This window comes from Ascaphus truei, unplaced genomic scaffold (assembly GCF_040206685.1).
Source record: "Ascaphus truei isolate aAscTru1 unplaced genomic scaffold, aAscTru1.hap1 HAP1_SCAFFOLD_1069, whole genome shotgun sequence".
NCBI lineage: Eukaryota > Metazoa > Chordata > Amphibia > Anura > Ascaphidae > Ascaphus > Ascaphus truei.
In genome coordinates, this window is record NW_027453934.1 from 69537 (window position 1) to 93947 (window position 24411).

At 48.5% G+C, this 24411-nt stretch overlaps 17 non-coding genes across 17 annotated transcripts; all 17 read left to right on the top strand.

Annotated features, from left to right (window-relative positions):
- The first annotated feature begins 517 nt into the window (after window positions 1–517).
- LOC142475115 (U1 spliceosomal RNA) lies at window positions 518–685 on the top strand. Its single transcript, XR_012790759.1, has one exon. It is a non-coding gene; the product is annotated as a U1 spliceosomal RNA (small nuclear RNA).
- Window positions 686–1965: 1280 nt separating this feature from the next.
- LOC142475116 (U1 spliceosomal RNA) lies at window positions 1966–2133 on the top strand. Its single transcript, XR_012790760.1, has one exon. It is a non-coding gene; the product is annotated as a U1 spliceosomal RNA (small nuclear RNA).
- Window positions 2134–3403: 1270 nt separating this feature from the next.
- On the top strand, window positions 3404–3571 carry LOC142475117 (U1 spliceosomal RNA). The gene has a single exon (XR_012790761.1). It is a non-coding gene; the product is annotated as a U1 spliceosomal RNA (small nuclear RNA).
- Window positions 3572–4855: 1284 nt separating this feature from the next.
- Window positions 4856–5023, top strand: LOC142475035 (U1 spliceosomal RNA). The gene has a single exon (XR_012790680.1). It is a non-coding gene; the product is annotated as a U1 spliceosomal RNA (small nuclear RNA).
- A 1279-nt stretch (window positions 5024–6302) lies between these two features.
- LOC142475036 (U1 spliceosomal RNA) lies at window positions 6303–6470 on the top strand. Its single transcript, XR_012790681.1, has one exon. It is a non-coding gene; the product is annotated as a U1 spliceosomal RNA (small nuclear RNA).
- Window positions 6471–7767: 1297 nt separating this feature from the next.
- LOC142475037 (U1 spliceosomal RNA) lies at window positions 7768–7935 on the top strand. Its single transcript, XR_012790682.1, has one exon. It is a non-coding gene; the product is annotated as a U1 spliceosomal RNA (small nuclear RNA).
- Window positions 7936–9236: 1301 nt separating this feature from the next.
- On the top strand, window positions 9237–9404 carry LOC142475038 (U1 spliceosomal RNA). The gene has a single exon (XR_012790683.1). It is a non-coding gene; the product is annotated as a U1 spliceosomal RNA (small nuclear RNA).
- Window positions 9405–10710: 1306 nt separating this feature from the next.
- On the top strand, window positions 10711–10878 carry LOC142475039 (U1 spliceosomal RNA). Its single transcript, XR_012790684.1, has one exon. It is a non-coding gene; the product is annotated as a U1 spliceosomal RNA (small nuclear RNA).
- Window positions 10879–12183: 1305 nt separating this feature from the next.
- On the top strand, window positions 12184–12351 carry LOC142475041 (U1 spliceosomal RNA). The gene has a single exon (XR_012790686.1). It is a non-coding gene; the product is annotated as a U1 spliceosomal RNA (small nuclear RNA).
- A 1280-nt stretch (window positions 12352–13631) lies between these two features.
- On the top strand, window positions 13632–13799 carry LOC142475042 (U1 spliceosomal RNA). The gene has a single exon (XR_012790687.1). It is a non-coding gene; the product is annotated as a U1 spliceosomal RNA (small nuclear RNA).
- Window positions 13800–15096: 1297 nt separating this feature from the next.
- LOC142475043 (U1 spliceosomal RNA) lies at window positions 15097–15264 on the top strand. Its single transcript, XR_012790688.1, has one exon. It is a non-coding gene; the product is annotated as a U1 spliceosomal RNA (small nuclear RNA).
- A 1301-nt stretch (window positions 15265–16565) lies between these two features.
- Window positions 16566–16733, top strand: LOC142475044 (U1 spliceosomal RNA). The gene has a single exon (XR_012790689.1). It is a non-coding gene; the product is annotated as a U1 spliceosomal RNA (small nuclear RNA).
- Window positions 16734–18039: 1306 nt separating this feature from the next.
- On the top strand, window positions 18040–18207 carry LOC142475045 (U1 spliceosomal RNA). The gene has a single exon (XR_012790690.1). It is a non-coding gene; the product is annotated as a U1 spliceosomal RNA (small nuclear RNA).
- Window positions 18208–19525: 1318 nt separating this feature from the next.
- LOC142475046 (U1 spliceosomal RNA) lies at window positions 19526–19693 on the top strand. The gene has a single exon (XR_012790691.1). It is a non-coding gene; the product is annotated as a U1 spliceosomal RNA (small nuclear RNA).
- A 1288-nt stretch (window positions 19694–20981) lies between these two features.
- Window positions 20982–21149, top strand: LOC142475047 (U1 spliceosomal RNA). The gene has a single exon (XR_012790692.1). It is a non-coding gene; the product is annotated as a U1 spliceosomal RNA (small nuclear RNA).
- Window positions 21150–22466: 1317 nt separating this feature from the next.
- Window positions 22467–22634, top strand: LOC142475048 (U1 spliceosomal RNA). The gene has a single exon (XR_012790693.1). It is a non-coding gene; the product is annotated as a U1 spliceosomal RNA (small nuclear RNA).
- Window positions 22635–23938: 1304 nt separating this feature from the next.
- On the top strand, window positions 23939–24106 carry LOC142475049 (U1 spliceosomal RNA). The gene has a single exon (XR_012790694.1). It is a non-coding gene; the product is annotated as a U1 spliceosomal RNA (small nuclear RNA).
- Window positions 24107–24411: the final 305 nt, after the last annotated feature.

Genomic DNA, 24411 nt, shown 5'->3' on the forward strand with positions numbered 1-24411 from the left:
AAAGAGAGTGCCAGCAGGTAGGGGAGATGTAGAAAGCCACCCCAGAAATATGGTGTCCCCCTGTCTCTCCGGCAGCTGAAATGACAGAGCTGAGCGGTGTTCAAAGTGATTGCTTCTTTCTTTTAAAACTAAGAAGAAGTACCTTACGGCGAAGCTTGGCTGCTCTGGGTGCTTGTTGGATGGGGGGGAGGGTTTGGTTTGGCTTTGCTTTGCTTTGCTTTGCTTTGCTTCGCTTCTGGGGGGGGGGGGAGGAGGACGGGGTGTCTTGGATCTATGTTGTTTGACAAATATTCATTGCTGCTGCTGCTGCTGCTGCTGCTGCTGCTGCTGCTGCTGCACAAATGTTTGCATGGAATGGCCTAGGCTGCTCCTTGCTGCAGGTGCTGGCTGCAGCGGCTCAGATACTAGGCCTCAGGTACTGTGTTGCTTGCTGCACCAATGACCAAGCTGCTCTCTCCACAAGGGTGACAGTTGTCCTGGGACAGGGCTAGTTGCCCCCAGCGCGCCATTGCAACTCATACTTACCTGGCAGGGGAGTTTTAAGCCATGCTCCAGCAGGTGGCTCTCCCAGGGCGAGGCTAGCTCATTGCACTTGGAGCTAGCTGACCTCTGCGATTTCCCCACATGCGGGAAACTCGACTGCACAATTTCTGGTAGTGGGGGACTGCGTGCGCGCTCTCCCCTGTTTTTGGATGGTTACAAAAAACAGAAACAGGTGTTTGTTCAGACAAGCTGCTGCTATTCCCACTGCTTGGGCTTTGGGCATGGTCAATAACTGCTGGCAAAAAGGAGCACCATGTACAATAAATAGCCAGCTAGCAACATCTCAAACAGGGACAAATGACAATGATGTACCTGCACAGACGTTTAGGAATAAGTTCACAGGTGGATTGGGAAATAGGGAAACAAATACGGTGTACTGTATATATATATTTATGAAAAAAACAGCACATTTACAATCAAATCTGGATTTGAAAAAATGGACGGTCCTTGCTTGCAGGATATGATATGGGGTTTTTATTTCACCCCCTCCCCACCCTAGTTCTACATGGTATGTCTGGGTCTCTGTAGCCAGACAACCCCCTGTGATGATATCACAAAGGGAGTGTACAGTACGTTCTAGAGTTTCTAGGCTCCAAAGTAACAAAGAGCAGCATTTAAAAGCAACAGATTGCAGACTATCTGCTGAGCTGTGCAAAAAACAATCTCTATCTATCTATCTATCTATCTATCTATCTATCTATCTATCTCTATCCATGGAGCAGCAGACAGTGTTAGCTTGCTTCTATATTTATGCAAATGCCAGGTAAACAGCCATGCTGGTAAGGGCCAAAGTGTCACGTTTGCCAGCAGGACAGGGCACCTCTCCCTTTTTATGCAGCAGCAGCAGCAGCAGCAGCAGGTGTCAGTGGAGGTCAGAAAAAGAGAGTGCCAGCAGGTAGGGGAGATGTAGAAAGCCACCCCAGAAATATGGTGTCCCCCTGTCTCTCCGGCAGCTGAAATGACAGAGCTGAGCGGTGTTCAAAGTGATTGCTTCTTTCTTTTAAAACTAAGAAGAAGTACCTTACGGCGAAGCTTGGCTGCTCTGGGTGCTTGTTGGATGGGGGGGAGGGTTTGGTTTGGCTTTGCTTTGCTTTGCTTTGCTTTGCTTCGCTTCTGGGGGGGGGGGGAGGAGGACGGGGTGTCTTGGATCTATGTTGTTTGACAAATATTCATTGCTGCTGCTGCTGCTGCTGCTGCTGCTGCTGCTGCTGCTGCTGCTGCTGCTGCTGCTGCTGCTGCTGCACAAATGTTTGCATGGAATGGCCTAGGCTGCTCCTTGCTGCAGGTGCTGGCTGCAGCGGCTCAGATACTAGGCCTCAGGTACTGTGTTGCTTGCTGCACCAATGACCAAGCTGCTCTCTCCACAAGGGTGACAGTTGTCCTGGGACAGGGCTAGTTGCCCCCAGCGCGCCATTGCAACTCATACTTACCTGGCAGGGGAGTTTTAAGCCATGCTCCAGCAGGTGGCTCTCCCAGGGCGAGGCTAGCTCATTGCACTTGGAGCTAGCTGACCTCTGCGATTTCCCCACATGCGGGAAACTCGACTGCACAATTTCTGGTAGTGGGGGACTGCGTGCGCGCTCTCCCCTGTTTTTGGATGGTTACAAAAAACAGAAACAGGTGTTTGTTCAGACAAGCTGCTGCTATTCCCACTGCTTGGGCTTTGGGCATGGTCAATAACTGCTGGCAAAAAGGAGCACCATGTACAATAAATAGCCAGCTAGCAACATCTCAAACAGGGACAAATGACAATGATGTACCTGCACAGACGTTTAGGAATAAGTTCACAGGTGGATTGGGAAATAGGGAAACAAATACTGTGTACTGTATATATATATTTATGAAAAAAACAGCACATTTACAATCAAATCTGGATTTGAAAAAATGGACGGTCCTTGCTTGCAGGATATGATATGGGGTTTTTATTTCACCCCCTCCCCACCCTAGTTCTACATGGTATGTCTGGGTCTCTGTAGCCAGACAACCCCCTGTGATGATATCACAAAGGGAGTGTACAGTACGTTCTAGAGTTTCTAGGCTCCAAAGTAACAAAGAGCAGCATTTAAAAGCAACAGATTGCAGACTATCTGCTGAGCTGTGCAAAAAACAATCTCTATCTATCTATCTATCTATCTATCTATCTATCTATCTATCTATCTCTATCCATGGAGCAGCAGACAGTGTTAGCTTGCTTCTATATTTATGCAAATGCCAGGTAAACAGCCATGCTGGTAAGGGCCAAAGTGTCACGTTTGCCAGCAGGACAGGGCACCTCTCCCTTTTTATGCAGCAGCAGCAGCAGCAGCAGCAGGTGTCAGTGGAGGTCAGAAAAAGAGAGTGCCAGCAGGTAGGGGAGATGTAGAAAGCCACCCCAGAAATATGGTGTCCCCCTGTCTCTCCGGCAGCTGAAATGACAGAGCTGAGCGGTGTTCAAAGTGATTGCTTCTTTCTTTTAAAACTAAGAAGAAGTACCTTACGGCGAAGCTTGGCTGCTCTGGGTGCTTGTTGGATGGGGGGGAGGGTTTGGTTTGGCTTTGCTTTGCTTTGCTTTGCTTCGCTTCTGGGGGGGGGGGGAGGAGGACGGGGTGTCTTGGATCTATGTTGTTTGACAAATATTCATTGCTGCTGCTGCTGCTGCTGCTGCTGCTGCTGCTGCTGCTGCTGCTGCTGCTGCTGCTGCACAAATGTTTGCATGGAATGGCCTAGGCTGCTCCTTGCTGCAGGTGCTGGCTGCAGCGGCTCAGATACTAGGCCTCAGGTACTGTGTTGCTTGCTGCACCAATGACCAAGCTGCTCTCTCCACAAGGGTGACAGTTGTCCTGGGACAGGGCTAGTTGCCCCCAGCGCGCCATTGCAACTCATACTTACCTGGCAGGGGAGTTTTAAGCCATGCTCCAGCAGGTGGCTCTCCCAGGGCGAGGCTAGCTCATTGCACTTGGAGCTAGCTGACCTCTGCGATTTCCCCACATGCGGGAAACTCGACTGCACAATTTCTGGTAGTGGGGGACTGCGTGCGCGCTCTCCCCTGTTTTTGGATGGTTACAAAAAACAGAAACAGGTGTTTGTTCAGACAAGCTGCTGCTATTCCCACTGCTTGGGCTTTGGGCATGGTCAATAACTGCTGGCAAAAAGGAGCACCATGTACAATAAATAGCCAGCTAGCAACATCTCAAACAGGGACAAATGACAATGATGTACCTGCACAGACGTTTAGGAATAAGTTCACAGGTGGATTGGGAAATAGGGAAACAAATACTGTGTACTGTATATATATATTTATGAAAAAAACAGCACATTTACAATCAAATCTGGATTTGAAAAAATGGACGGTCCTTGCTTGCAGGATATGATATGGGGTTTTTATTTCACCCCCTCCCCACCCTAGTTCTACATGGTATGTCTGGGTCTCTGTAGCCAGACAACCCCCTGTGATGATATCACAAAGGGAGTGTACAGTACGTTCTAGAGTTTCTAGGCTCCAAAGTAACAAAGAGCAGCATTTAAAAGCAACAGATTGCAGACTATCTGCTGAGCTGTGCAAAAAACAATCTCTATCTATCTATCTATCTATCTATCTATCTATCTATCTATCTATCTCTATCCATGGAGCAGCAGACAGTGTTAGCTTGCTTCTATATTTATGCAAATGCCAGGTAAACAGCCATGCTGGTAAGGGCCAAAGTGTCACGTTTGCCAGCAGGACAGGGCACCTCTCCCTTTTTATGCAGCAGCAGCAGCAGCAGCAGCAGGTGTCAGTGGAGGTCAGAAAAAGAGAGTGCCAGCAGGTAGGGGAGATGTAGAAAGCCACCCCAGAAATATGGTGTCCCCCTGTCTCTCCGGCAGCTGAAATGACAGAGCTGAGCGGTGTTCAAAGTGATTGCTTCTTTCTTTTAAAACTAAGAAGAAGTACCTTACGGCGAAGCTTGGCTGCTCTGGGTGCTTGTTGGATGGGGGGAGGGTTTGGTTTGGCTTTGCTTTGCTTTGCTTTGCTTCGCTTCTGGGGGGGGGGGGAGGAGGACGGGGTGTCTTGGATCTATGTTGTTTGACAAATATTCATTGCTGCTGCTGCTGCTGCTGCTGCTGCTGCTGCTGCTGCTGCTGCTGCTGCTGCTGCTGCTGCTGCTGCTGCTGCACAAATGTTTGCATGGAATGGCCTAGGCTGCTCCTTGCTGCAGGTGCTGGCTGCAGCGGCTCAGATACTAGGCCTCAGGTACTGTGTTGCTTGCTGCACCAATGACCAAGCTGCTCTCTCCACAAGGGTGACAGTTGTCCTGGGACAGGGCTAGTTGCCCCCAGCGCGCCATTGCAACTCATACTTACCTGGCAGGGGAGTTTTAAGCCATGCTCCAGCAGGTGGCTCTCCCAGGGCGAGGCTAGCTCATTGCACTTGGAGCTAGCTGACCTCTGCGATTTCCCCACATGCGGGAAACTCGACTGCACAATTTCTGGTAGTGGGGGACTGCGTGCGCGCTCTCCCCTGTTTTTGGATGGTTACAAAAAACAGAAACAGGTGTTTGTTCAGACAAGCTGCTGCTATTCCCACTGCTTGGGCTTTGGGCATGGTCAATAACTGCTGGCAAAAAGGAGCACCATGTACAATAAATAGCCAGCTAGCAACATCTCAAACAGGGACAAATGACAATGATGTACCTGCACAGACGTTTAGGAATAAGTTCACAGGTGGATTGGGAAATAGGGAAACAAATACTGTGTACTGTATATATATATTTATGAAAAAAACAGCACATTTACAATCAAATCTGGATTTGAAAAAATGGACGGTCCTTGCTTGCAGGATATGATATGGGGTTTTTATTTCACCCCCTCCCCACCCTAGTTCTACATGGTATGTCTGGGTCTCTGTAGCCAGACAACCCCCTGTGATGATATCACAAAGGGAGTGTACAGTACGTTCTAGAGTTTCTAGGCTCCAAAGTAACAAAGAGCAGCATTTAAAAGCAACAGATTGCAGACTATCTGCTGAGCTGTGCAAAAAACAATCTCTATCTATCTATCTATCTATCTATCTATCTATCTATCTATCTATCTATCTATCTATCTCTATCCATGGAGCAGCAGACAGTGTTAGCTTGCTTCTATATTTATGCAAATGCCAGGTAAACAGCCATGCTGGTAAGGGCCAAAGTGTCACGTTTGCCAGCAGGACAGGGCACCTCTCCCTTTTTATGCAGCAGCAGCAGCAGCAGCAGGTGTCAGTGGAGGTCAGAAAAAGAGAGTGCCAGCAGGTAGGGGAGATGTAGAAAGCCACCCCAGAAATATGGTGTCCCCCTGTCTCTCCGGCAGCTGAAATGACAGAGCTGAGCGGTGTTCAAAGTGATTGCTTCTTTCTTTTAAAACCAAGAAGAAGTACCTTACGGCGAAGCTTGGCTGCTCTGGGTGCTTGTTGGATGGGGGGGAGGGTTTGGTTTGGCTTTGCTTTGCTTTGCTTTGCTTCGCTTCTGGGGGGGGGGGGAGGAGGACGGGGTGTCTTGGATCTATGTTGTTTGACAAATATTCATTGCTGCTGCTGCTGCTGCTGCTGCTGCTGCTGCTGCTGCTGCTGCTGCTGCTGCTGCTGCACAAATGTTTGCATGGAATGGCCTAGGCTGCTCCTTGCTGCAGGTGCTGGCTGCAGCGGCTCAGATACTAGGCCTCAGGTACTGTGTTGCTTGCTGCACCAATGACCAAGCTGCTCTCTCCACAAGGGTGACAGTTGTCCTGGGACAGGGCTAGTTGCCCCCAGCGCGCCATTGCAACTCATACTTACCTGGCAGGGGAGTTTTAAGCCATGCTCCAGCAGGTGGCTCTCCCAGGGCGAGGCTAGCTCATTGCACTTGGAGCTAGCTGACCTCTGCGATTTCCCCACATGCGGGAAACTCGACTGCACAATTTCTGGTAGTGGGGGACTGCGTGCGCGCTCTCCCCTGTTTTTGGATGGTTACAAAAAACAGAAACAGGTGTTTGTTCAGACAAGCTGCTGCTATTCCCACTGCTTGGGCTTTGGGCATGGTCAATAACTGCTGGCAAAAAGGAGCACCATGTACAATAAATAGCCAGCTAGCAACATCTCAAACAGGGACAAATGACAATGATGTACCTGCACAGACGTTTAGGAATAAGTTCACAGGTGGATTGGGAAATAGGGAAACAAATACTGTGTACTGTATATATATATTTATGAAAAAAACAGCACATTTACAATCAAATCTGGATTTGAAAAAATGGACGGTCCTTGCTTGCAGGATATGATATGGGGTTTTTATTTCACCCCCTCCCCACCCTAGTTCTACATGGTATGTCTGGGTCTCTGTAGCCAGACAACCCCCTGTGATGATATCACAAAGGGAGTGTACAGTACGTTCTAGAGTTTCTAGGCTCCAAAGTAACAAAGAGCAGCATTTAAAAGCAACAGATTGCAGACTATCTGCTGAGCTGTGCAAAAAACAATCTCTATCTATCTATCTATCTATCTATCTATCTATCTATCTATCTATCTATCTATCTCTATCCATGGAGCAGCAGACAGTGTTAGCTTGCTTCTATATTTATGCAAATGCCAGGTAAACAGCCATGCTGGTAAGGGCCAAAGTGTCACGTTTGCCAGCAGGACAGGGCACCTCTCCCTTTTTATGCAGCAGCAGCAGCAGCAGCAGGTGTCAGTGGAGGTCAGAAAAAGAGAGTGCCAGCAGGTAGGGGAGATGTAGAAAGCCACCCCAGAAATATGGTGTCCCCCTGTCTCTCCGGCAGCTGAAATGACAGAGCTGAGCGGTGTTCAAAGTGATTGCTTCTTTCTTTTAAAACTAAGAAGAAGTACCTTACGGCGAAGCTTGGCTGCTCTGGGTGCTTGTTGGATGGGGGGGAGGGTTTGGTTTGGCTTTGCTTTGCTTTGCTTTGCTTTGCTTTGCTTTGCTTTGCTTTGCTTTGCTTTGCTTTGCTTCGCTTCTGGGGGGGGGGGGAGGAGGACGGGGTGTCTTGGATCTATGTTGTTTGACAAATATTCATTGCTGCTGCTGCTGCTGCTGCTGCTGCTGCTGCTGCTGCAGCACAAATGTTTGCATGGAATGGCCTAGGCTGCTCCTTGCTGCAGGTGCTGGCTGCAGCGGCTCAGATACTAGGCCTCAGGTACTGTGTTGCTTGCTGCACCAATGACCAAGCTGCTCTCTCCACAAGGGTGACAGTTGTCCTGGGACAGGGCTAGTTGCCCCCAGCGCGCCATTGCAACTCATACTTACCTGGCAGGGGAGTTTTAAGCCATGCTCCAGCAGGTGGCTCTCCCAGGGCGAGGCTAGCTCATTGCACTTGGAGCTAGCTGACCTCTGCGATTTCCCCACATGCGGGAAACTCGACTGCACAATTTCTGGTAGTGGGGGACTGCGTGCGCGCTCTCCCCTGTTTTTGGATGGTTACAAAAAACAGAAACAGGTGTTTGTTCAGACAAGCTGCTGCTATTCCCACTGCTTGGGCTTTGGGCATGGTCAATAACTGCTGGCAAAAAGGAGCACCATGTACAATAAATAGCCAGCTAGCAACATCTCAAACAGGGACAAATGACAATGATGTACCTGCACAGACGTTTAGGAATAAGTTCACAGGTGGATTGGGAAATAGGGAAACAAATACTGTGTACTGTATATATATATTTATGAAAAAAACAGCACATTTACAATCAAATCTGGATTTGAAAAAATGGACGGTCCTTGCTTGCAGGATATGATATGGGGTTTTTATTTCACCCCCTCCCCACCCTAGTTCTACATGGTATGTCTGGGTCTCTGTAGCCAGACAACCCCCTGTGATGATATCACAAAGGGAGTGTACAGTACGTTCTAGAGTTTCTAGGCTCCAAAGTAACAAAGAGCAGCATTTAAAAGCAACAGATTGCAGACTATCTGCTGAGCTGTGCAAAAAACAATCTCTATCTATCTATCTATCTATCTATCTATCTATCTATCTATCTATCTATCTATCTATCTATCTATCTATCTCTATCCATGGAGCAGCAGACAGTGTTAGCTTGCTTCTATATTTATGCAAATGCCAGGTAAACAGCCATGCTGGTAAGGGCCAAAGTGTCACGTTTGCCAGCAGGACAGGGCACCTCTCCCTTTTTATGCAGCAGCAGCAGCAGCAGCAGCAGGTGTCAGTGGAGGTCAGAAAAAGAGAGTGCCAGCAGGTAGGGGAGATGTAGAAAGCCACCCCAGAAATATGGTGTCCCCCTGTCTCTCCGGCAGCTGAAATGACAGAGCTGAGCGGTGTTCAAAGTGATTGCTTCTTTCTTTTAAAACTAAGAAGAAGTACCTTACGGCGAAGCTTGGCTGCTCTGGGTGCTTGTTGGATGGGGGGGAGGGTTTGGTTTGGCTTTGCTTTGCTTTGCTTTGCTTCGCTTCTGGGGGGGGGGGGGAGGAGGAGGACGGGGTGTCTTGGATCTATGTTGTTTGACAAATATTCATTGCTGCTGCTGCTGCTGCTGCTGCTGCTGCTGCTGCTGCTGCTGCTGCTGCTGCTGCTGCTGCACAAATGTTTGCATGGAATGGCCTAGGCTGCTCCTTGCTGCAGGTGCTGGCTGCAGCGGCTCAGATACTAGGCCTCAGGTACTGTGTTGCTTGCTGCACCAATGACCAAGCTGCTCTCTCCACAAGGGTGACAGTTGTCCTGGGACAGGGCTAGTTGCCCCCAGCGCGCCATTGCAACTCATACTTACCTGGCAGGGGAGTTTTAAGCCATGCTCCAGCAGGTGGCTCTCCCAGGGCGAGGCTAGCTCATTGCACTTGGAGCTAGCTGACCTCTGCGATTTCCCCACATGCGGGAAACTCGACTGCACAATTTCTGGTAGTGGGGGACTGCGTGCGCGCTCTCCCCTGTTTTTGGATGGTTACAAAAAACAGAAACAGGTGTTTGTTCAGACAAGCTGCTGCTATTCCCACTGCTTGGGCTTTGGGCATGGTCAATAACTGCTGGCAAAAAGGAGCACCATGTACAATAAATAGCCAGCTAGCAACATCTCAAACAGGGACAAATGACAATGATGTACCTGCACAGACGTTTAGGAATAAGTTCACAGGTGGATTGGGAAATAGGGAAACAAATACTGTGTACTGTATATATATATTTATGAAAAAAACAGCACATTTACAATCAAATCTGGATTTGAAAAAATGGACGGTCCTTGCTTGCAGGATATGATATGGGGTTTTTATTTCACCCCCTCCCCACCCTAGTTCTACATGGTATGTCTGGGTCTCTGTAGCCAGACAACCCCCTGTGATGATATCACAAAGGGAGTGTACAGTACGTTCTAGAGTTTCTAGGCTCCAAAGTAACAAAGAGCAGCATTTAAAAGCAACAGATTGCAGACTATCTGCTGAGCTGTGCAAAAAACAATCTCTATCTATCTATCTATCTATCTATCTATCTATCTATCTATCTATCTATCTATCTATCTCTATCCATGGAGCAGCAGACAGTGTTAGCTTGCTTCTATATTTATGCAAATGCCAGGTAAACAGCCATGCTGGTAAGGGCCAAAGTGTCACGTTTGCCAGCAGGACAGGGCACCTCTCCCTTTTTATGCAGCAGCAGCAGCAGCAGCAGGTGTCAGTGGAGGTCAGAAAAAGAGAGTGCCAGCAGGTAGGGGAGATGTAGAAAGCCACCCCAGAAATATGGTGTCCCCCTGTCTCTCCGGCAGCTGAAATGACAGAGCTGAGCGGTGTTCAAAGTGATTGCTTCTTTCTTTTAAAACTAAGAAGAAGTACCTTACGGCGAAGCTTGGCTGCTCTGGGTGCTTGTTGGATGGGGGGGAGGGTTTGGTTTGGCTTTGCTTTGCTTTGCTTTGCTTTGCTTTGCTTTGCTTTGCTTTGCTTTGCTTTGCTTTGCTTTGCTTCGCTTCTGGGGGGGGGGGGAGGAGGACGGGGTGTCTTGGATCTATGTTGTTTGACAAATATTCATTGCTGCTGCTGCTGCTGCTGCTGCTGCTGCTGCTGCTGCAGCACAAATGTTTGCATGGAATGGCCTAGGCTGCTCCTTGCTGCAGGTGCTGGCTGCAGCGGCTCAGATACTAGGCCTCAGGTACTGTGTTGCTTGCTGCACCAATGACCAAGCTGCTCTCTCCACAAGGGTGACAGTTGTCCTGGGACAGGGCTAGTTGCCCCCAGCGCGCCATTGCAACTCATACTTACCTGGCAGGGGAGTTTTAAGCCATGCTCCAGCAGGTGGCTCTCCCAGGGCGAGGCTAGCTCATTGCACTTGGAGCTAGCTGACCTCTGCGATTTCCCCACATGCGGGAAACTCGACTGCACAATTTCTGGTAGTGGGGGACTGCGTGCGCGCTCTCCCCTGTTTTTGGATGGTTACAAAAAACAGAAACAGGTGTTTGTTCAGACAAGCTGCTGCTATTCCCACTGCTTGGGCTTTGGGCATGGTCAATAACTGCTGGCAAAAAGGAGCACCATGTACAATAAATAGCCAGCTAGCAACATCTCAAACAGGGACAAATGACAATGATGTACCTGCACAGACGTTTAGGAATAAGTTCACAGGTGGATTGGGAAATAGGGAAACAAATACTGTGTACTGTATATATATATTTATGAAAAAAACAGCACATTTACAATCAAATCTGGATTTGAAAAAATGGACGGTCCTTGCTTGCAGGATATGATATGGGGTTTTTATTTCACCCCCTCCCCACCCTAGTTCTACATGGTATGTCTGGGTCTCTGTAGCCAGACAACCCCCTGTGATGATATCACAAAGGGAGTGTACAGTACGTTCTAGAGTTTCTAGGCTCCAAAGTAACAAAGAGCAGCATTTAAAAGCAACAGATTGCAGACTATCTGCTGAGCTGTGCAAAAAACAATCTCTATCTATCTATCTATCTATCTATCTATCTATCTATCTATCTATCTATCTATCTATCTATCTATCTATCTCTATCCATGGAGCAGCAGACAGTGTTAGCTTGCTTCTATATTTATGCAAATGCCAGGTAAACAGCCATGCTGGTAAGGGCCAAAGTGTCACGTTTGCCAGCAGGACAGGGCACCTCTCCCTTTTTATGCAGCAGCAGCAGCAGCAGCAGGTGTCAGTGGAGGTCAGAAAAAGAGAGTGCCAGCAGGTAGGGGAGATGTAGAAAGCCACCCCAGAAATATGGTGTCCCCCTGTCTCTCCGGCAGCTGAAATGACAGAGCTGAGCGGTGTTCAAAGTGATTGCTTCTTTCTTTTAAAACTAAGAAGAAGTACCTTACGGCGAAGCTTGGCTGCTCTGGGTGCTTGTTGGATGGGGGGAGGGTTTGGTTTGGCTTTGCTTTGCTTTGCTTTGCTTCGCTTCTGGGGGGGGGGGGAGGAGGACGGGGTGTCTTGGATCTATGTTGTTTGACAAATATTCATTGCTGCTGCTGCTGCTGCTGCTGCTGCTGCTGCTGCTGCTGCTGCTGCTGCTGCTGCTGCTGCTGCTGCTGCTGCACAAATGTTTGCATGGAATGGCCTAGGCTGCTCCTTGCTGCAGGTGCTGGCTGCAGCGGCTCAGATACTAGGCCTCAGGTACTGTGTTGCTTGCTGCACCAATGACCAAGCTGCTCTCTCCACAAGGGTGACAGTTGTCCTGGGACAGGGCTAGTTGCCCCCAGCGCGCCATTGCAACTCATACTTACCTGGCAGGGGAGTTTTAAGCCATGCTCCAGCAGGTGGCTCTCCCAGGGCGAGGCTAGCTCATTGCACTTGGAGCTAGCTGACCTCTGCGATTTCCCCACATGCGGGAAACTCGACTGCACAATTTCTGGTAGTGGGGGACTGCGTGCGCGCTCTCCCCTGTTTTTGGATGGTTACAAAAAACAGAAACAGGTGTTTGTTCAGACAAGCTGCTGCTATTCCCACTGCTTGGGCTTTGGGCATGGTCAATAACTGCTGGCAAAAAGGAGCACCATGTACAATAAATAGCCAGCTAGCAACATCTCAAACAGGGACAAATGACAATGATGTACCTGCACAGACGTTTAGGAATAAGTTCACAGGTGGATTGGGAAATAGGGAAACAAATACTGTGTACTGTATATATATATTTATGAAAAAAACAGCACATTTACAATCAAATCTGGATTTGAAAAAATGGACGGTCCTTGCTTGCAGGATATGATATGGGGTTTTTATTTCACCCCCTCCCCACCCTAGTTCTACATGGTATGTCTGGGTCTCTGTAGCCAGACAACCCCCTGTGATGATATCACAAAGGGAGTGTACAGTACGTTCTAGAGTTTCTAGGCTCCAAAGTAACAAAGAGCAGCATTTAAAAGCAACAGATTGCAGACTATCTGCTGAGCTGTGCAAAAAACAATCTCTATCTATCTATCTATCTATCTATCTATCTATCTATCTATCTATCTATCTATCTATCTCTATCCATGGAGCAGCAGACAGTGTTAGCTTGCTTCTATATTTATGCAAATGCCAGGTAAACAGCCATGCTGGTAAGGGCCAAAGTGTCACGTTTGCCAGCAGGACAGGGCACCTCTCCCTTTTTATGCAGCAGCAGCAGCAGCAGCAGGTGTCAGTGGAGGTCAGAAAAAGAGAGTGCCAGCAGGTAGGGGAGATGTAGAAAGCCACCCCAGAAATATGGTGTCCCCCTGTCTCTCCGGCAGCTGAAATGACAGAGCTGAGCGGTGTTCAAAGTGATTGCTTCTTTCTTTTAAAACCAAGAAGAAGTACCTTACGGCGAAGCTTGGCTGCTCTGGGTGCTTGTTGGATGGGGGGGAGGGTTTGGTTTGGCTTTGCTTTGCTTTGCTTTGCTTCGCTTCTGGGGGGGGGGGGGAGGAGGACGGGGTGTCTTGGATCTATGTTGTTTGACAAATATTCATTGCTGCTGCTGCTGCTGCTGCTGCTGCTGCTGCTGCTGCTGCTGCTGCTGCTGCTGCTGCACAAATGTTTGCATGGAATGGCCTAGGCTGCTCCTTGCTGCAGGTGCTGGCTGCAGCGGCTCAGATACTAGGCCTCAGGTACTGTGTTGCTTGCTGCACCAATGACCAAGCTGCTCTCTCCACAAGGGTGACAGTTGTCCTGGGACAGGGCTAGTTGCCCCCAGCGCGCCATTGCAACTCATACTTACCTGGCAGGGGAGTTTTAAGCCATGCTCCAGCAGGTGGCTCTCCCAGGGCGAGGCTAGCTCATTGCACTTGGAGCTAGCTGACCTCTGCGATTTCCCCACATGCGGGAAACTCGACTGCACAATTTCTGGTAGTGGGGGACTGCGTGCGCGCTCTCCCCTGTTTTTGGATGGTTACAAAAAACAGAAACAGGTGTTTGTTCAGACAAGCTGCTGCTATTCCCACTGCTTGGGCTTTGGGCATGGTCAATAACTGCTGGCAAAAAGGAGCACCATGTACAATAAATAGCCAGCTAGCAACATCTCAAACAGGGACAAATGACAATGATGTACCTGCACAGACGTTTAGGAATAAGTTCACAGGTGGATTGGGAAATAGGGAAACAAATACTGTGTACTGTATATATATATTTATGAAAAAAACAGCACATTTACAATCAAATCTGGATTTGAAAAAATGGACGGTCCTTGCTTGCAGGATATGATATGGGGTTTTTATTTCACCCCCTCCCCACCCTAGTTCTACATGGTATGTCTGGGTCTCTGTAGCCAGACAACCCCCTGTGATGATATCACAAAGGGAGTGTACAGTACGTTCTAGAGTTTCTAGGCTCCAAAGTAACAAAGAGCAGCATTTAAAAGCAACAGATTGCAGACTATCTGCTGAGCTGTGCAAAAAACAATCTCTATCTATCTATCTATCTATCTATCTATCTATCTATCTATCTATCTATCTATCTCTATCCATGGAGCAGCAGACAGTGTTAGCTTGCTTCTATATTTATGCAAATGCCAGGTAAACAGCCATGCTGGTAAGGGCCAAAGTGTCACGTTTGCCAGCAGGACAGGGCACCTCTCCCTTTTTATGCAGCAGCAGCAGCAGCAGCAGGTGTCAGTGGAGGTCAGAAAAAGAGAGTGCCAGCAGGTAGGGGAGATGTAGAAAGCCACCCCAGAAATATGGTGTCCCCCTGTCTCTCCGGCAGCTGAAATGACAGAGCTGAGCGGTGTTCAAAGTGATTGCTTCTTTCTTTTAAAACTAAGAAGAAGTACCTTACGGCGAAGCTTGGCTGCTCTGGGTGCTTGTTGGATGGGGGGGAGGGTTTGGTTTGGCTTTGCTTTGCTTTGCTTTGCTTTGCTTTGCTTTGCTTTGCTTTGCTTTGCTTTGCTTTGCTTCGCTTCTGGGGGGGGGGGGAGGAGGACGGGGTGTCTTGGATCTATGTTGTTTGACAAATATTCATTGCTGCTGCTGCTGCTGCTGCTGCTGCTGCTGCTGCTGCAGCACAAATGTTTGCATGGAATGGCCTAGGCTGCTCCTTGCTGCAGGTGCTGGCTGCAGCGGCTCAGATACTAGGCCTCAGGTACTGTGTTGCTTGCTGCACCAATGACCAAGCTGCTCTCTCCACAAGGGTGACAGTTGTCCTGGGACAGGGCTAGTTGCCCCCAGCGCGCCATTGCAACTCATACTTACCTGGCAGGGGAGTTTTAAGCCATGCTCCAGCAGGTGGCTCTCCCAGGGCGAGGCTAGCTCATTGCACTTGGAGCTAGCTGACCTCTGCGATTTCCCCACATGCGGGAAACTCGACTGCACAATTTCTGGTAGTGGGGGACTGCGTGCGCGCTCTCCCCTGTTTTTGGATGGTTACAAAAAACAGAAACAGGTGTTTGTTCAGACAAGCTGCTGCTATTCCCACTGCTTGGGCTTTGGGCATGGTCAATAACTGCTGGCAAAAAGGAGCACCATGTACAATAAATAGCCAGCTAGCAACATCTCAAACAGGGACAAATGACAATGATGTACCTGCACAGACGTTTAGGAATAAGTTCACAGGTGGATTGGGAAATAGGGAAACAAATACTGTGTACTGTATATATATATTTATGAAAAAAACAGCACATTTACAATCAAATCTGGATTTGAAAAAATGGACGGTCCTTGCTTGCAGGATATGATATGGGGTTTTTATTTCACCCCCTCCCCACCCTAGTTCTACATGGTATGTCTGGGTCTCTGTAGCCAGACAACCCCCTGTGATGATATCACAAAGGGAGTGTACAGTACGTTCTAGAGTTTCTAGGCTCCAAAGTAACAAAGAGCAGCATTTAAAAGCAACAGATTGCAGACTATCTGCTGAGCTGTGCAAAAAACAATCTCTATCTATCTATCTATCTATCTATCTATCTATCTATCTATCTATCTATCTATCTATCTATCTATCTATCTCTATCCATGGAGCAGCAGACAGTGTTAGCTTGCTTCTATATTTATGCAAATGCCAGGTAAACAGCCATGCTGGTAAGGGCCAAAGTGTCACGTTTGCCAGCAGGACAGGGCACCTCTCCCTTTTTATGCAGCAGCAGCAGCAGCAGCAGCAGGTGTCAGTGGAGGTCAGAAAAAGAGAGTGCCAGCAGGTAGGGGAGATGTAGAAAGCCACCCCAGAAATATGGTGTCCCCCTGTCTCTCCGGCAGCTGAAATGACAGAGCTGAGCGGTGTTCAAAGTGATTGCTTCTTTCTTTTAAAACTAAGAAGAAGTACCTTACGGCGAAGCTTGGCTGCTCTGGGTGCTTGTTGGATGGGGGGGAGGGTTTGGTTTGGCTTTGCTTTGCTTTGCTTTGCTTCGCTTCTGGGGGGGGGGGGGAGGAGGAGGACGGGGTGTCTTGGATCTATGTTGTTTGACAAATATTCATTGCTGCTGCTGCTGCTGCTGCTGCTGCTGCTGCTGCTGCTGCTGCTGCTGCTGCTGCTGCTGCACAAATGTTTGCATGGAATGGCCTAGGCTGCTCCTTGCTGCAGGTGCTGGCTGCAGCGGCTCAGATACTAGGCCTCAGGTACTGTGTTGCTTGCTGCACCAATGACCAAGCTGCTCTCTCCACAAGGGTGACAGTTGTCCTGGGACAGGGCTAGTTGCCCCCAGCGCGCCATTGCAACTCATACTTACCTGGCAGGGGAGTTTTAAGCCATGCTCCAGCAGGTGGCTCTCCCAGGGCGAGGCTAGCTCATTGCACTTGGAGCTAGCTGACCTCTGCGATTTCCCCACATGCGGGAAACTCGACTGCACAATTTCTGGTAGTGGGGGACTGCGTGCGCGCTCTCCCCTGTTTTTGGATGGTTACAAAAAACAGAAACAGGTGTTTGTTCAGACAAGCTGCTGCTATTCCCACTGCTTGGGCTTTGGGCATGGTCAATAACTGCTGGCAAAAAGGAGCACCATGTACAATAAATAGCCAGCTAGCAACATCTCAAACAGGGACAAATGACAATGATGTACCTGCACAGACGTTTAGGAATAAGTTCACAGGTGGATTGGGAAATAGGGAAACAAATACTGTGTACTGTATATATATATTTATGAAAAAAACAGCACATTTACAATCAAATCTGGATTTGAAAAAATGGACGGTCCTTGCTTGCAGGATATGATATGGGGTTTTTATTTCACCCCCTCCCCACCCTAGTTCTACATGGTATGTCTGGGTCTCTGTAGCCAGACAACCCCCTGTGATGATATCACAAAGGGAGTGTACAGTACGTTCTAGAGTTTCTAGGCTCCAAAGTAACAAAGAGCAGCATTTAAAAGCAACAGATTGCAGACTATCTGCTGAGCTGTGCAAAAAACAATCTCTATCTATCTATCTATCTATCTATCTATCTATCTATCTATCTATCTATCTATCTATCTCTATCCATGGAGCAGCAGACAGTGTTAGCTTGCTTCTATATTTATGCAAATGCCAGGTAAACAGCCATGCTGGTAAGGGCCAAAGTGTCACGTTTGCCAGCAGGACAGGGCACCTCTCCCTTTTTATGCAGCAGCAGCAGCAGCAGCAGGTGTCAGTGGAGGTCAGAAAAAGAGAGTGCCAGCAGGTAGGGGAGATGTAGAAAGCCACCCCAGAAATATGGTGTCCCCCTGTCTCTCCGGCAGCTGAAATGACAGAGCTGAGCGGTGTTCAAAGTGATTGCTTCTTTCTTTTAAAACTAAGAAGAAGTACCTTACGGCGAAGCTTGGCTGCTCTGGGTGCTTGTTGGATGGGGGGGAGGGTTTGGTTTGGCTTTGCTTTGCTTTGCTTTGCTTTGCTTTGCTTTGCTTTGCTTTGCTTTGCTTTGCTTTGCTTTGCTTCGCTTCTGGGGGGGGGGGGAGGAGGACGGGGTGTCTTGGATCTATGTTGTTTGACAAATATTCATTGCTGCTGCTGCTGCTGCTGCTGCTGCTGCTGCTGCTGCAGCACAAATGTTTGCATGGAATGGCCTAGGCTGCTCCTTGCTGCAGGTGCTGGCTGCAGCGGCTCAGATACTAGGCCTCAGGTACTGTGTTGCTTGCTGCACCAATGACCAAGCTGCTCTCTCCACAAGGGTGACAGTTGTCCTGGGACAGGGCTAGTTGCCCCCAGCGCGCCATTGCAACTCATACTTACCTGGCAGGGGAGTTTTAAGCCATGCTCCAGCAGGTGGCTCTCCCAGGGCGAGGCTAGCTCATTGCACTTGGAGCTAGCTGACCTCTGCGATTTCCCCACATGCGGGAAACTCGACTGCACAATTTCTGGTAGTGGGGGACTGCGTGCGCGCTCTCCCCTGTTTTTGGATGGTTACAAAAAACAGAAACAGGTGTTTGTTCAGACAAGCTGCTGCTATTCCCACTGCTTGGGCTTTGGGCATGGTCAATAACTGCTGGCAAAAAGGAGCACCATGTACAATAAATAGCCAGCTAGCAACATCTCAAACAGGGACAAATGACAATGATGTACCTGCACAGACGTTTAGGAATAAGTTCACAGGTGGATTGGGAAATAGGGAAACAAATACTGTGTACTGTATATATATATTTATGAAAAAAACAGCACATTTACAATCAAATCTGGATTTGAAAAAATGGACGGTCCTTGCTTGCAGGATATGATATGGGGTTTTTATTTCACCCCCTCCCCACCCTAGTTCTACATGGTATGTCTGGGTCTCTGTAGCCAGACAACCCCCTGTGATGATATCACAAAGGGAGTGTACAGTACGTTCTAGAGTTTCTAGGCTCCAAAGTAACAAAGAGCAGCATTTAAAAGCAACAGATTGCAGACTATCTGCTGAGCTGTGCAAAAAACAATCTCTATCTATCTATCTATCTATCTATCTATCTATCTATCTATCTATCTATCTATCTATCTATCTATCTATCTCTATCCATGGAGCAGCAGACAGTGTTAGCTTGCTTCTATATTTATGCAAATGCCAGGTAAACAGCCATGCTGGTAAGGGCCAAAGTGTCACGTTTGCCAGCAGGACAGGGCACCTCTCCCTTTTTATGCAGCAGCAGCAGCAGCAGCAGGTGTCAGTGGAGGTCAGAAAAAGAGAGTGCCAGCAGGTAGGGGAGATGTAGAAAGCCACCCCAGAAATATGGTGTCCCCCTGTCTCTCCGGCAGCTGAAATGACAGAGCTGAGCGGTGTTCAAAGTGATTGCTTCTTTCTTTTAAAACTAAGAAGAAGTACCTTACGGCGAAGCTTGGCTGCTCTGGGTGCTTGTTGGATGGGGGGGAGGGTTTGGTTTGGCTTTGCTTTGCTTTGCTTTGCTTTGCTTTGCTTTGCTTTGCTTTGCTTTGCTTTGCTTTGCTTTGCTTCGCTTCTGGGGGGGGGGGGAGGAGGACGGGGTGTCTTGGATCTATGTTGTTTGACAAATATTCATTGCTGCTGCTGCTGCTGCTGCTGCTGCTGCTGCTGCTGCAGCACAAATGTTTGCATGGAATGGCCTAGGCTGCTCCTTGCTGCAGGTGCTGGCTGCAGCGGCTCAGATACTAGGCCTCAGGTACTGTGTTGCTTGCTGCACCAATGACCAAGCTGCTCTCTCCACAAGGGTGACAGTTGTCCTGGGACAGGGCTAGTTGCCCCCAGCGCGCCATTGCAACTCATACTTACCTGGCAGGGGAGTTTTAAGCCATGCTCCAGCAGGTGGCTCTCCCAGGGCGAGGCTAGCTCATTGCACTTGGAGCTAGCTGACCTCTGCGATTTCCCCACATGCGGGAAACTCGACTGCACAATTTCTGGTAGTGGGGGACTGCGTGCGCGCTCTCCCCTGTTTTTGGATGGTTACAAAAAACAGAAACAGGTGTTTGTTCAGACAAGCTGCTGCTATTCCCACTGCTTGGGCTTTGGGCATGGTCAATAACTGCTGGCAAAAAGGAGCACCATGTACAATAAATAGCCAGCTAGCAACATCTCAAACAGGGACAAATGACAATGATGTACCTGCACAGACGTTTAGGAATAAGTTCACAGGTGGATTGGGAAATAGGGAAACAAATACTGTGTACTGTATATATATATTTATGAAAAAAACAGCACATTTACAATCAAATCTGGATTTGAAAAAATGGACGGTCCTTGCTTGCAGGATATGATATGGGGTTTTTATTTCACCCCCTCCCCACCCTAGTTCTACATGGTATGTCTGGGTCTCTGTAGCCAGACAACCCCCTGTGATGATATCACAAAGGGAGTGTACAGTACGTTCTAGAGTTTCTAGGCTCCAAAGTAACAAAGAGCAGCATTTAAAAGCAACAGATTGCAGACTATCTGCTGAGCTGTGCAAAAAACAATCTCTATCTATCTATCTATCTATCTATCTATCTATCTATCTATCTATCTATCTCTATCCATGGAGCAGCAGACAGTGTTAGCTTGCTTCTATATTTATGCAAATGCCAGGTAAACAGCCATGCTGGTAAGGGCCAAAGTGTCACGTTTGCCAGCAGGACAGGGCACCTCTCCCTTTTTATGCAGCAGCAGCAGCAGCAGCAGGTGTCAGTGGAGGTCAGAAAAAGAGAGTGCCAGCAGGTAGGGGAGATGTAGAAAGCCACCCCAGAAATATGGTGTCCCCCTGTCTCTCCGGCAGCTGAAATGACAGAGCTGAGCGGTGTTCAAAGTGATTGCTTCTTTCTTTTAAAACTAAGAAGAAGTACCTTACGGCGAAGCTTGGCTGCTCTGGGTGCTTGTTGGATGGGGGGGAGGGTTTGGTTTGGCTTTGCTTTGCTTTGCTTTGCTTTGCTTTGCTTTGCTTTGCTTTGCTTTGCTTTGCTTCGCTTCTGGGGGGGGGGGGAGGAGGACGGGGTGTCTTGGATCTATGTTGTTTGACAAATATTCATTGCTGCTGCTGCTGCTGCTGCTGCTGCTGCTGCTGCTGCAGCACAAATGTTTGCATGGAATGGCCTAGGCTGCTCCTTGCTGCAGGTGCTGGCTGCAGCGGCTCAGATACTAGGCCTCAGGTACTGTGTTGCTTGCTGCACCAATGACCAAGCTGCTCTCTCCACAAGGGTGACAGTTGTCCTGGGACAGGGCTAGTTGCCCCCAGCGCGCCATTGCAACTCATACTTACCTGGCAGGGGAGTTTTAAGCCATGCTCCAGCAGGTGGCTCTCCCAGGGCGAGGCTAGCTCATTGCACTTGGAGCTAGCTGACCTCTGCGATTTCCCCACATGCGGGAAACTCGACTGCACAATTTCTGGTAGTGGGGGACTGCGTGCGCGCTCTCCCCTGTTTTTGGATGGTTACAAAAAACAGAAACAGGTGTTTGTTCAGACAAGCTGCTGCTATTCCCACTGCTTGGGCTTTGGGCATGGTCAATAACTGCTGGCAAAAAGGAGCACCATGTACAATAAATAGCCAGCTAGCAACATCTCAAACAGGGACAAATGACAATGATGTACCTGCACAGACGTTTAGGAATAAGTTCACAGGTGGATTGGGAAATAGGGAAACAAATACTGTGTACTGTATATATATATTTATGAAAAAAACAGCACATTTACAATCAAATCTGGATTTGAAAAAATGGACGGTCCTTGCTTGCAGGATATGATATGGGGTTTTTATTTCACCCCCTCCCCACCCTAGTTCTACATGGTATGTCTGGGTCTCTGTAGCCAGACAACCCCCTGTGATGATATCACAAAGGGAGTGTACAGTACGTTCTAGAGTTTCTAGGCTCCAAAGTAACAAAGAGCAGCATTTAAAAGCAACAGATTGCAGACTATCTGCTGAGCTGTGCAAAAAACAATCTCTATCTATCTATCTATCTATCTATCTATCTATCTATCTATCTATCTATCTATCTCTATCCATGGAGCAGCAGACAGTGTTAGCTTGCTTCTATATTTATGCAAATGCCAGGTAAACAGCCATGCTGGTAAGGGCCAAAGTGTCACGTTTGCCAGCAGGACAGGGCACCTCTCCCTTTTTATGCAGCAGCAGCAGCAGCAGCAGGTGTCAGTGGAGGTCAGAAAAAGAGAGTGCCAGCAGGTAGGGGAGATGTAGAAAGCCACCCCAGAAATATGGTGTCCCCCTGTCTCTCCGGCAGCTGAAATGACAGAGCTGAGCGGTGTTCAAAGTGATTGCTTCTTTCTTTTAAAACTAAGAAGAAGTACCTTACGGCGAAGCTTGGCTGCTCTGGGTGCTTGTTGGATGGGGGGGAGGGTTTGGTTTGGCTTTGCTTTGCTTTGCTTTGCTTTGCTTTGCTTTGCTTTGCTTTGCTTTGCTTTGCTTTGCTTTGCTTTGCTTTGCTTTGCTTCGCTTCTGGGGGGGGGGGGAGGAGGACGGGGTGTCTTGGATCTATGTTGTTTGACAAATATTCATTGCTGCTGCTGCTGCTGCTGCTGCTGCTGCTGCTGCTGCAGCACAAATGTTTGCATGGAATGGCCTAGGCTGCTCCTTGCTGCAGGTGCTGGCTGCAGCGGCTCAGATACTAGGCCTCAGGTACTGTGTTGCTTGCTGCACCAATGACCAAGCTGCTCTCTCCACAAGGGTGACAGTTGTCCTGGGACAGGGCTAGTTGCCCCCAGCGCGCCATTGCAACTCATACTTACCTGGCAGGGGAGTTTTAAGCCATGCTCCAGCAGGTGGCTCTCCCAGGGCGAGGCTAGCTCATTGCACTTGGAGCTAGCTGACCTCTGCGATTTCCCCACATGCGGGAAACTCGACTGCACAATTTCTGGTAGTGGGGGACTGCGTGCGCGCTCTCCCCTGTTTTTGGATGGTTACAAAAAACAGAAACAGGTGTTTGTTCAGACAAGCTGCTGCTATTCCCACTGCTTGGGCTTTGGGCATGGTCAATAACTGCTGGCAAAAAGGAGCACCATGTACAATAAATAGCCAGCTAGCAACATCTCAAACAGGGACAAATGACAATGATGTACCTGCACAGACGTTTAGGAATAAGTTCACAGGTGGATTGGGAAATAGGGAAACAAATACTGTGTACTGTATATATATATTTATGAAAAAAACAGCACATTTACAATCAAATCTGGATTTGAAAAAATGGACGGTCCTTGCTTGCAGGATATGATATGGGGTTTTTATTTCACCCCCTCCCCACCCTAGTTCTACATGGTATGTCTGGGTCTCTGTAGCCAGACAACCCCCTGTGATGATATCACAAAGGGAGTGTACAGTACGTTCTAGAGTTTCTAGGCTCCAAAGTAACAAAGAGCAGCATTTAAAAGCAACAGATTGCAGACTATCTGCTGAGCTGTGCAAAAAACAATCTCTATCTATCTATCTATCTATCTATCTATCTATCTATCTATCTATCTATCTCTATCCATGGAGCAGCAGACAGTGTTAGCTTGCTTCTATATTTATGCAAATGCCAGGTAAACAGCCATGCTGGTAAGGGCCAAAGTGTCACGTTTGCCAGCAGGACAGGGCACCTCTCCCTTTTTATGCAGCAGCAGCAGCAGCAGCAGCAGGTGTCAGTGGAGGTCAGAAAAAGAGAGTGCCAGCAGGTAGGGGAGATGTAGAAAGCCACCCCAGAAATATGGTGTCCCCCTGTCTCTCCGGCAGCTGAAATGACAGAGCTGAGCGGTGTTCAAAGTGATTGCTTCTTTCTTTTAAAACTAAGAAGAAGTACCTTACGGCGAAGCTTGGCTGCTCTGGGTGCTTGTTGGATGGGGGGGAGGGTTTGGTTTGGCTTTGCTTTGCTTTGCTTTGCTTTGCTTCGCTTCTGGGGGGGGGGGGGAGGAGGAGGACGGGGTGTCTTGGATCTATGTTGTTTGACAAATATTCATTGCTGCTGCTGCTGCTGCTGCTGCTGCTGCTGCTGCTGCTGCTGCTGCTGCTGCTGCTGCTGCTGCTGCTGCTGCTGCTGCACAAATGTTTGCATGGAATGGCCTAGGCTGCTCCTTGCTGCAGGTGCTGGCTGCAGCGGCTCAGATACTAGGCCTCAGGTACTGTGTTGCTTGCTGCACCAATGACCAAGCTGCTCTCTCCACAAGGGTGACAGTTGTCCTGGGACAGGGCTAGTTGCCCCCAGCGCGCCATTGCAACTCATACTTACCTGGCAGGGGAGTTTTAAGCCATGCTCCAGCAGGTGGCTCTCCCAGGGCGAGGCTAGCTCATTGCACTTGGAGCTAGCTGACCTCTGCGATTTCCCCACATGCGGGAAACTCGACTGCACAATTTCTGGTAGTGGGGGACTGCGTGCGCGCTCTCCCCTGTTTTTGGATGGTTACAAAAAACAGAAACAGGTGTTTGTTCAGACAAGCTGCTGCTATTCCCACTGCTTGGGCTTTGGGCATGGTCAATAACTGCTGGCAAAAAGGAGCACCATGTATAAATAGCCAGCTAGCAACATCTCAAACAGGGACAAATGACAATGATGTACCTGCACAGACGTTTAGGAATAAGTTCACAGGTGGATTGGGAAATAGGGAAACAAATACTGTGTACTGTATATATATATTTATGAAAAAAACAGCACATTTACAATCAAATCTGGATTTGAAAAAATGGACGGTCCTTG